Source organism: Bos taurus, chromosome 12, assembly GCF_002263795.3.
Source record: "Bos taurus isolate L1 Dominette 01449 registration number 42190680 breed Hereford chromosome 12, ARS-UCD2.0, whole genome shotgun sequence".
NCBI classification, from domain to species: Eukaryota; Metazoa; Chordata; class Mammalia; order Artiodactyla; family Bovidae; genus Bos; species Bos taurus.
The window spans coordinates 33,045,474-33,056,607 of NC_037339.1; the positions used below are offsets into that span (position 1 = coordinate 33,045,474).

At 50.9% G+C, this 11,134-nt stretch overlaps 1 long non-coding RNA gene across 1 annotated transcript; it reads left to right on the forward strand.

Annotated features, from left to right (window-relative positions):
- The first annotated feature begins 1,389 nt into the window (after nucleotides 1–1,389).
- On the forward strand, nucleotides 1,390–10,502 carry LOC132346764 (uncharacterized). Its single transcript, XR_009496712.1, has 3 exons — nucleotides 1,390–1,542; nucleotides 2,647–3,641; nucleotides 9,927–10,502. It is a non-coding gene; the product is annotated as an uncharacterized lncRNA (long non-coding RNA).
- Nucleotides 10,503–11,134: the final 632 nt, after the last annotated feature.

Sequence of the window (11,134 nt, forward strand, 5' to 3'; positions counted from 1 at the left end):
AGAAAATGTGTCTAGTGCTTTCCAAAGTAAAACCTACATAAATGTGAATATTCTGTTTTATTCCTCTGGGTGCACTTTCACTGGGGAATCTAACATGATCTGTAATGGATGCATGTTCAAGCCATTTCCTCACCTGCCACCTTGTCAGGGAAGCGCTATTTTCATGAACTGCCTTCCTTTCAGAAGGGTGATGCTTCCTGTATCAGAAACGAGCCATGACCCTGTGGGTGAAGCCAACACAAGTGATGATAAAGTGGGTCCCACAAACTGGGAGCACATTTCAAGGGGACTTTTCAAGCCACCTGTGCCAACAGCCGATTCACTTGTCCCTGGTCCCGGCTCCTCTCTGCGGTCACCCCTCTCAATATGTCCTTTCCAGCCTCAGCATCCATCTGTGAACTCTCGTTGGCCAACACGTCACCCTCCCTCCAAACACACGTGCTGAACCCACTTCCCTGTTCAGGCCCTGCTCGCTCCTGGGATCGGGCTCTGCCCAGGATCCAAGACACCCTGGCCTGGGAGGATGGGGATGCATGTTAACTGTGTGTAAATACAATCGCAGAATTGAATTTGACCCTTTTCCAACTTTAGGAAATTGACATCCATTCTGAATCATTTTGCTTCCCAAGTGCTTCAGCAGTAAAGAACCCACCTGCAAAGTACCAGAAGGGGCAGGAAATGTGGGTTCAATCCCTGGGTAGAGAAGATTCCCTGGAGAAGGGAGTTGCTACCCACTCCAGTATTGTTGCCTGGAGAATCCCATGGACAGAGGAGCTTGGTGGACAACAGTCCGTGGGGTCACAAAGAGTTAGACACGACTGAGCACACACACACCTGAAACACTGTAAATCAACAATACTTAAAAAATTAAAAATAAAAGTCAAAAAAATTTTAAAAAGCATTCTGTTTAGATTATCAAGAAAATATGAACAAGTAACTCTGGTGTCTCTGGCCTGGATGCTGGATGAATGTGATGGGGATGGAGGAGCTGTCAGAATGAGCCCCACTGAGTCCTGAGACGCCAACCCTGGGCCAGGCACTGGGAAGCATTGAGTGACAAATGGCCCCTTTGACAACAGGCTTTCCTGCAGCAAAGGCCTGGGACCACCAAAGGGAGTAACAGGGGCTCCACTCATGCGGCGGGAGTGCCCTCTCTGAGTTCTAGCCTTTTCTGGTGACAGCCCCTCCTTCTGACCCCCGGCTCTGACCTGGGAAATATAACCACCCAACCAGACCTGGCAGAGGGACCGTTCGGATGTGCTGAGTAGCCAACCGAGAATAACTCCGTGTCTCTTTCGCTATTACTTCACTGTCTAAACTCCCCCGGAATTTTCTTGAATACGTAAGTATTTCAACAAATGTGTTGCCCTCTCTTCCTCAAAAGGACACTGTAAGAGCCTAGTTTAATTTAGTTCAGCCAGAAGGAAATGGCAACCCGCTCCAGTATCCTTGCCTGGAGAACCCCATGGAGAGAAGAGTCTGGTGTGCTGCAGTCCATGGGATCACAAAGAGTCAGACATGACTTAGCGACTTAACAATCAGGTGCTTACGTTCATCTAAGGGATCTGTCTGTCTGTCTGTGTTTATAATGCTTCCCCCAGCCCTGGAGACTCCATCTTTGCAGTACAAAAAAACGTAAAATGTCTCATCAGTAATTAGAACATATATTGAAAAAATAATATTTCAGATATACTGGGTTATATTAAAGTCAATTTCACCTTTTTTTTTTTTTTTCGCTTTTCTAGTACCACTACTGGAATATAGAGAAGTCCACATGACTGGGATGTTTCTATTGGTCAGCGCTGGTCTGCAGGGCCCTGCGTGGTCTGACCCTGCTGGCTCTCCTGGCTTCATCTTCTCCTCTGCCTCACCTGCTCATTCCCACATACTTGGCTCCTTGATGCTTCTTCAAGGCACCCAACAGGTTCCTGCCCCAGAACCTTGGCACGTGCTGCTCTGTTACATACCCACCCACATGGCTGTTCCCTTTCCTCCCATTTCTACTCCACGGTCACCTGCATGACAGTGGTGACTGTCTAAAGTGCCTCCCTCTCTAAAAGGTCACCATCACCTCCCAAATTCCTACCTCTCTCCCCTGCTTTACTGTTCATGCTTAATATATATCTTTAGCCAAAATCGTGCTCATCTATCTTGTTTATGATCTGTGTCCCCATCAACAAGAAAGCTGATAAAGGTGGGGCTTTTGTCTGTTTTGTTCCCAGCTGTACACTCTGTACTCAGAAAGAAGAACAGTGCTTTGAACAGAATAACATGTGATAACTATTTATTGAATGAGTGACTACAGAATGCAGGCTTTTAGCCTCAGAGTTCTCACTCCAAATGCGAGAAGTCAAATATATATAACAGATTAAAGATGGTACCATGGTGCAGCGAGGGGGGAAGCAAAGCAGAGACCAGAGGTGGGGGGGACGAGGGTGAGAACTTGGCCAGCTGAGGAGGCCTGGCCCCAGCCAAGAGGCTCCATACGCACTCAGTCCTGCTGTCTGATGGCAGTGGGGGTGGGTGGAGGGCGGAGCTGGCTAGAAAGGGGGAAATGAAGAATTTATATTTTTCGAAAACTGTCTATAAGATTTGTGGGGCTCACTCACTGAGACCAGCCCTTGGGGCTTTGGCTTGTCTTTGCAGTGTGATGGAACACAGTGCAGGAAGAATGGCCTGGCTCGTAGGGCAAGTGGCCCAGAACTTGCTGCAAAGCCCACTGCAGAAACACCGATTACAATTTGTGTTGAATCCCGTCCCCAGCGAACCTTGTTCACGTAGCACCTCAAAATGCATCCAGCTCCATCCGTGAATGAATGAACAGACAAAATGTGGCCCATCCATACAATGGAATATTATTCAGCCTTGGAAAGGCAGGAAAGTCTGACATCTGCTACAACAGGGATGAACTCTGAAGACGTTTTGCTCAGTGAGAGAAACCAGACACAGAAAGACAAATACTGTACTGTTCCACTTACTTGAGGGACTAAAGCAGGTAAATTCATGGAGACAGAAAGCAGAAGGGTGGCTGCCAGGGGCTGGGGGTGGGGAGAATGGGGACTTGGTGTTTAATGGGGACAGAGTCTCCATTTGGGAAGATGAAGTTTCATGCATGGATGGTGGTGATGCACAAGTATGAATGTGTTTAATGCTACTGCACTGGACACTTAAAAACAGTTAAGATGGGAAATTTTATCTGTATATTTTACCAAATCTTACAAGTGCTTATGGGCTTCCCTGGTGGCTCAGACAGTAAAGAATTTGCCTGCAATGCAGGAGACCCATGTATGATCCCTGGGTCAGGAAGATACCCTGGAGAAGGGAATGGCAACCCACTTCAGTATTCTTGCCTAGAGAATCCCATGGACAGAGGAGCCTGGTGGACTACTGTCCATGTGGTCGCAAAGAGTTGGACACGATTGAGCAAATAACACTTTCACATTCACAAGCGCTTACAAGTCTCTTGGGCTGCGGCCTGAGAATCTGCATTCCTAAGGAGGCCTCTGAACAACGCTGATGTTGCCTTCGCCGGGGGAACCTCCAGCGAAGCCGACAAAAGGGAGTTCAGCACCAGTGAATTCCCCGCCTCACAGCTTCTGGGTCCAGTGTCCAACCAGGGACCAACGTCATGTCTGCTACACGTAAGCTTAGTCCTCTTTGTTAGCACCAGTTTCAACAGTTCACACAAGGAGCGCCCCCCAGCTCCCCACGCTGCCTTCAGGGAGGGACCTCTCTCCTTTAAAGACCCTTGGGAAGGAACCTGACTTCAACAGCATTTTCATGAAAGCATTCACTTGGGAACATCTCACATGTGTGAAGGGGAATGTTCTCTGGGTAGAGGTGTGTGAGAACTGATTGTAGAAAGCTTGAACAAATCAACAAAAAATGGCCTTTCCTCACGGGAAAAAGGCCAGGAGTAGTCTTAAAGAGGCATTTGATTAAATATTAATAAGAAATACAGATGGCCAGTACGTGTCAAAAGCGATAAATCTCATGGGTAATCAAACAAATGGAAGGAAACATTACAAGAATGCATTTTTCAAATACTTTAGAAAAAAATTAAAAGAATAATAACCAGTATTGGCATGGGTATGAGGAAAATGACCGCCCTTTCAGATTGAAGGGACCATAAACAGGTACATTGAAGGAACAATCCGGCGAGATGCAGCAAAAGTCCCTGTAAGGAACACAATCTTTATAGTATTCTCTTTCTGGGAGTTGTTTTTGTGGAAGCAAGCAAACCTGTGCACCAAGATATACGCACAAGGTGATTCATTGCAGTGTTGTTTAGCGTAGCAAAAATAATGCACACCTCCTAAATAAGTGGTAAAATAACACTGATCTATCTATGGTTGTAAAGGGGTACTCCACAGCCATCCTAAAAGATACTGTGGATTCTAGTTCTCTCCTACTGGGAAGGATGTTCAGCATACATGTGTTGGAAAAGCAGTTTAGAGAGCTACATGTATAATGTGAATGAAATTTGTTTCTAAAGAACATTCATATTTACATTAAAGGTCAGGAATCCGGGTTACTGTGCTTGTCTCTGGGTGGAAAGATTTAGATTATTTTAATCAAATCTCTGGCTGTTGCTTATCTGTAATATCTAATTTTTCTACTATGATTATGTATTACAAGTGTTTGTTGTTGTTGTTTTAATCTCCCACTTTGGCACATGAAGAGGAGCCCACAAAAGAAACCAGTTGCAAAGATGAAAGGTGTTTACCAAACTGAGTTGTATCGTGGGGGGCGGGGATGTCACTGCGGGCGAACTGAAAGGCGGTAATTAGGCTGAACCTCAAGGGATGGGGCATTCAGGGGAGACGCAGAGTCGCCGGCGGCCAGCGAATGCCACGGGGACCCCAGGAACCACAAACGCGGGATGCTTCGGGGAGAGGCAGCCCGCCTCCTGCCCCCGCCCCACCCGCGGGCATCTGGGTCCAGGCGGGGACCTGGGCCCCAGAGGACGCTGCCCCGCGTGCGCTGGGTGTCCCAGCCTCGCCCGCCCCGAGGCCGCCTCTGCGTGCGCCGCCACCCCGCGCGTGACACCTCAGGGTGCACCCCCGCCACGGGCGTAGGACCGTCCCCCCCCCCCCCGCCGCCCTCCCTCCCGCGCACAGGCGGGCTTGGTTCTCACGGCAACCTGGACACAGCCCCGCGACGCGCCGCGGGAGCCGCAGCCCAGGTGGGGGCAAGGTCACGGTCACGCTCCGCGCCGGGGGAGGGGAAGGGCCAGCAGCCGGCCCCGCCCAGCGGCCTCTCCCCTACCCCCCGCCCCGGGGAGGGGCGCGGGCGCGGGGGCGAGTCCGGACCCTCCCGGGCCGGCGGAGACCACGCGGGGACTGCCACCCGCCTCCCAGGGGCGCGTGGTCCGCGCTGACCAAGGCGGGACTCGCGCCACGGCGGCCCCCGCTCCCCCGTGACGACCCCGCACCCTAAAACAGGAACAGCCTGCTGGGGACCCGAACTGCAGCTCGGTTACCCAGAACTCACCTTTTCAGCAAACTCCACCGAACCGAACACAACCAAGAACTGGTTGGGAAGCAGAAAAACCTGCCGTGGGAACAGGGATTTCTAAAGCCAGTGAAAAGCGGTGGTGAGCCAGGGAGCGGGGCCCTTGAGGAGGGCCACCCCCGCTGCTCCCCGAAGTCTCCTGTTTGCTGAGACTTGCAGCTTCTCGACAGCAGAAATTGACTTCTGCCGGCTGGGAACGCAGGACGTCTGGGATCCGCGCGCAGCTGGGCGGGTTCTCATGAGGCCCTCTTCTGGGTTGCAGACCACAGACTCCTTGTGTCCTCACATGGGTTGGGGGGCGCTCAGTAGTGTCTGAGTCTGTGACCCTATGGGCTGTAGTACTCCAGGCCTCCCTGTCCAGCACCAACTCACAGAGCTTGATCAAACTCATGGAGCTTGATCAAACTCATGTCTATCCAGTCAGTGATGCCATCCAGCCATCTCAGCATACTGGGCACCTATCGACCTGGGGAGTTCATCTTACAGTGTCATGTCTTTTCACCTTTTCATACTGTTCATGGGGTTCTCAAGGCAAGAATACTGAAGTGGTTTGCCATTCCCTTCTCCAGTGGACCACATTTTGTCAGAGCTCTCCACCATGACCTGTCCATCTTGGGTGGCCCTACACGGCATGGCTGGTGGTTTCATTGAGTTGGACAAGGCTGTGGTCTGTGTGATAAGTTTGGTTAGTTTTCTGTGATTGTGGTTTTCATCCTGGGGTCCCTTTAATGAGCACTCCTCCCATTCATAAGGGCTCCACTCTCCTGACCTAATAACCTCCCAAAGGTCCCACCACCTCAGACCATTGTCTTGGAGGTCAGGATGTGAACATATAGATTTGTGGGGACACAAGAATTTGTGCATGACATCCCCCAAGCCAGTTTGGTTATCTGGTTTCCTGGCCAACACAAAAGAACCACGGGGCAAAATGGAGCCCCTCCCAAACCCCTCTTATTGGGCTACACCCTGTCCCTAGCCTCTGGGAATATTGGCTGTTGTGGACTCACAGGTGTCCCCTTCTTTGGAGACTTGTCTTTGGTCAAACCAGATCTGACTCACCCTGAGGGTGGTTAGAAGCATCTGCCCTCCCCACCCCCAGGCAGCCCATAGCCAGTGACTGACTGGCAGAGGAGTGCCAAGGTCGGCTGCTTTGCATCCAGCTGCAAGCTACCAGATACAGTCCTGCTTCAGGGCTCCCAGCTGAGAGTGCATCCTTCACAGTCCCCACTGCCCAGCCCTGCTCCTTTTCTGCTGTCTCCTGAGAGCTAGAAATGAGAGCTTGGAAGAGACTGTCTAAGCCAGTGTCCCCAAACCTGGCTGGACAGCAGCTTGTTGAAATGCAGATTCCAGGGCCCCCCTAGACCTTTGGTGGTGTTAGTTGCTAAGTCTTTGAGACCCCATGGACTGCAGCACGCCAGGCTTCCCTGTCCTCTACTATCTCCTGGAGTTCGGTCGGATACATGTCCATTGAGTCGGTGATGTCATCCAACCATCTCATCCTTTGTCGTCCCCTTCTCCTCCTGCCTTCAATCTTTCCTAGCATCAGGGTCTCTTCCAATGAGTCGGCTCTTCGAATCAGGTGGCCAAAGGATTGGAGCTTCCACTTCAGCATCAGTTGCTCCAGATCTACCATGTCAGAATTCGGTGTGGGAGGTAGGAATCTGTATTCTCAGCAAGTTTACCAGATTACATGCTGCAGGTGGTCCTGAGACTGGCATCTGAATGAGAGAATCTCGCCTCTGAATGGAGGACCACACTTGTGCTTTTTCATAATGATGCCTGTGAGAGATCAAGACACTGTATGAAACATCAGTGCTTCAGAGACTACCTTTCAGGGCTGCTCACCCCTCATTACGTCCAGCAGAGTCAGCCCTGCTGGGCCTCACGTTCAAGGATGCTGCTGCTGCTGGGGGTTACTTCCTGCTCTTGCTCCTGAAAGGTCAAGTGCATGGGTGTTGGACCCTGGCAAAGGCTGCACTGCTGGAGTTCGGGGGGAGTCCCCTGGAGCCTGGCATGGCCTCAACTTGTGAGCACAGCCCTGGCCAGGGCCTGCCTCTGCCACTGCTGGGGACAGCCCTGAACATCTGCTTTGCTCTTGAACTGATGAGGCTCTGGGTGCATTCTTGGCACCGGTGCCAGGGCCAGGGGCCAGCGCGTGACAACTGTTCCTGTGAAGGAGCTCAGACCCCACCTCCACTGGGAAAATGGCATACCCTGCTCTGCCTCACAGCCTGGGTTTGCCTTCTCCTTAAAGAAAAAGGAGTTTTGACCTCCCATCATTTAGTACTTGAGAACAGCAGCTCTCTATAATTTCATATGGGCTTCCCAGGTGGTTCATCGGTAAAGAACCCGCCTGCAGTGTAGGAGACACAGAGACGTGGGTTCAGTCCCTGTGTCGAGAAGATTCCCCTGGAGGAGGACATGGCAACCCACTCCGGTATTCTTGCCTGGAGACTCCCATGGACAGAGGAGTGTGGCGGGCTACGGTCCGTAGGGTCACAAAGAGTCAGACATGACTGAGCACATACACACACTCATAATTACATATATAGATGGATAGATGATAGACATATAAAATATGAGTGTAAGGTGGTTCTATCTATCTGTCTATCTATGTCTGACATTTATCTGGCCAATTCCTAACCCATCAAGAATGGCCACTTTTTTTCAATCTATCACCTGATACAAATAAAAGTATTTTTCATATCCAGGAAGAGGCTAGTAGCAACAGCATCACCCAGAGGCACACAGACCAGTTTTACTTCTTAGTGTTTCATTTCATCCCATGCTACACTGTGACTCAGAGAAGCAGCAACAAATAAACACAAACAACATTTGACTGAAGGAGCGCATAACAACTGGAGCTAGAGCCTCGGCAGCCTACGTGCTGGGGGCAGAGAGAGGGAGGCCGGAGGGGGAACATCCCAGGGCTTAGATGTCCCTGGAGCTCTTTGTGGGAAATGAACCAGCGTCCAAAAGTCAGAAATCCCACGACAGCTGCTCAGGGCCACTGATGCCCATGAAATCCAACCGCCATAAATCCGGGGCCTTGCGGGGGTAGGGGACGGGCTGGATGCATGAATTTGGATGCAAAAGGAGGATTTTCCAATATCAAAGCAACACACCCAGAGAGTCAGAGACTCCTTGGCGCTCTTGAAAAATCAAAGGCATGTGTAGGGTCTTGATCGCCCAGCACGTGCAGGGCCCTGAAGTGTGGATTCCACCCCTCACCCCACTCACAATGGCCCTGCCCAGGGGCCCTGGAGTCTCTGTGGGGCCCAGTCTTTGGTCTCAGAGAGCAGCGGGGAGGTGTGGGGACAGGATGGGGCATGCGTCACTCAGTCAGAGGCGTCACCAGCCGAGGAGTCAGCCAGGCGGGATTCCTGCCTCCTGGTCACTGAGGCTCCTTGGCCGGCACCCTGAGGCTGGGTGAATTCCCAGCCCCATAGGGCTGTGGTCACGCCTGCTCTTGTCACCGGTGTTACAAGCCTGGTGTGTGAGTCACCGCACATCCCATTATCAGATGGGTAAGAGGGCAGCAATGGGGCCTTCCTTGTCGCTACTTCCTGCTGTAAACCTCGCGCTGAGTGTTGGAGGTGGGGACCGTGTGTGGACGGGACCAGCCAGACAGGCTGCCAGTGCCCCAGGAGGACTCTGAGAAAAGCCCCAACGTATCTTTCTCATTAGGAAACCATGGTGCTTGAGTTCCTGCCAGGAGAGTTACTTATTCAATTAAGTTACTCCATAAAGTACGGCTTAACAAGGAGTAAGGAGTTGATGTAGCAATTCAGTGAATGGTTGTCTAGTTTCAGGTAGTTCACAGGATGAGCTAAGCAGAAGGGCAGGTGAGCTTGGGCAGAGGGAGTCAGGACCGTGGGTGTGGCTGGGAGGGCAATGAGAGAATGAGGCAACTGGGTGAGCAGAGAATGCTCCGGGCAACTGGATGGGAGGGGGCGGAGGAGGCAGGGAACAGAGTTGTGGGGGGTGGTGGGCAGAGCTGGGGCTTCCCGTGTGGCAAGAATGGTAAAGAACTCGCCTGCCAATGCAGCAGACTTAAGAGACACGGGTTTGTTCCCTGGGTGGGAAAGGAAATGGCAACCCACTCCAGTATTCCTGCCTGGACAATCCCATGGACAGAGGAGTCTGGTGGGCTACAGTCCATGGGGTCACACAGAGTGGGACACGACTGAGTGACTTAGCACGTGGGGGAGAGCTGGTGGGAGCAGGACAGGAGGAGTGAAATAGGCCCTTCTATGCTTAGGGTCTTGCGCACACATAATTTTCATACAAAGGTGATGTCACCTTCTGTATGCAATTTCTGGCTGTTAAAATGGGGTGGAAGAAATGCAAGCAGAATTGATTCAAAAAGCAGCACAAAATCACCCTGAAAAACAACTTGTTTTCATCCCCAGAAATCATCGGTTGATTGTTATGCTCAGGATCTGGACAAAAGAGTACTTTAAAGCTTGCCAATCAAAGACGTCTAAGTAGGACATGGAGAGCAGGCGGAACACGGGCGGCGAGGCCATGGCAGCACGTGTAACTCTGGAATGCACAGCTGCACTGCGAAGCACAGCTGGGAGGGAGCAGTGCCGGTCCAGTCAGCCCAGCCCGCCCTCAGTCCTGGCGCCTTCAGAGCACCGGCCGGCTGCCAAGCCCTGCATCCGGAGTCTTGAGGTGTATGAAGATGAAGGTCTGGTCCTTCTCAGGAAGGTCACCATCCAGAGGAGGTTAAAGAATACACGCTATGGAGTAGAAAGAGCCCCGATGTGAAGGCTGCCATCAGAATTCAATTTCATAGCACCACTCTGAGCAACTGTTTCATTTTCTGTAACAAAGAGTAGTAATATATACCTCCCAGGGTTGCATAAACCTTGAAGGAGCTAATAAAAAATCTTAATGCAATGATTGATCTAATAAATGTTAGCTTTCCTCTTTCTTTCCACAAATGTGCTAATACATGGCGGAATGTGATGTGTCACAAAAGAACTGTGTTCTGAGGATTCAGAAAATAGAGGCACAATTGCCTATAGCTGGGGAAGCTCAGAGCAGAGTTCATGTACTTGGATTTGAAGATGAGCAGATTTAGAGATGGAGGAACAGGGGAGGAGGACTTCCAGGCAGAGCGACTGGCATCCAGGGACAAAGACCAGGAGCAGGTGACCACTGCATGGGAGACAAAGTTGGAAGCTTACCAGGGTCATGCCATTGAGGGTCTTCATGCAAGGCTAAACCTCAAGGGTAACCAAAAGTATTTGAGCAGGGAGCTGAGCTTGGTCAGAGCTCTGCTTTATAATTATGACTGTTATAGCTGTTTCTTGTCAACTGGAAGGGAGACTGTTGAGGACGAGATGCTGGAAGCATGACCTCGTGGTCTTAGATTGGATAAAGGAGTGAATACATCCCCTAACCCGCCTGACTTAGCTAATGAGCTAATAAGCTTCGACTCCATAGCTCGGTGAAGAATGAGATTAGGTCAAACAGGAGAAGCAAAAAAATTATGCTTGGGGAAAAAAATTCCTTTACTGAAGCTGGAAAATCATGCCTTCTCTATGGAGTGGTGTATCATTGGGTTGTTGTTTCTATTGCTTAGAAATGTCGTCATTGCCAGTATGAAGGC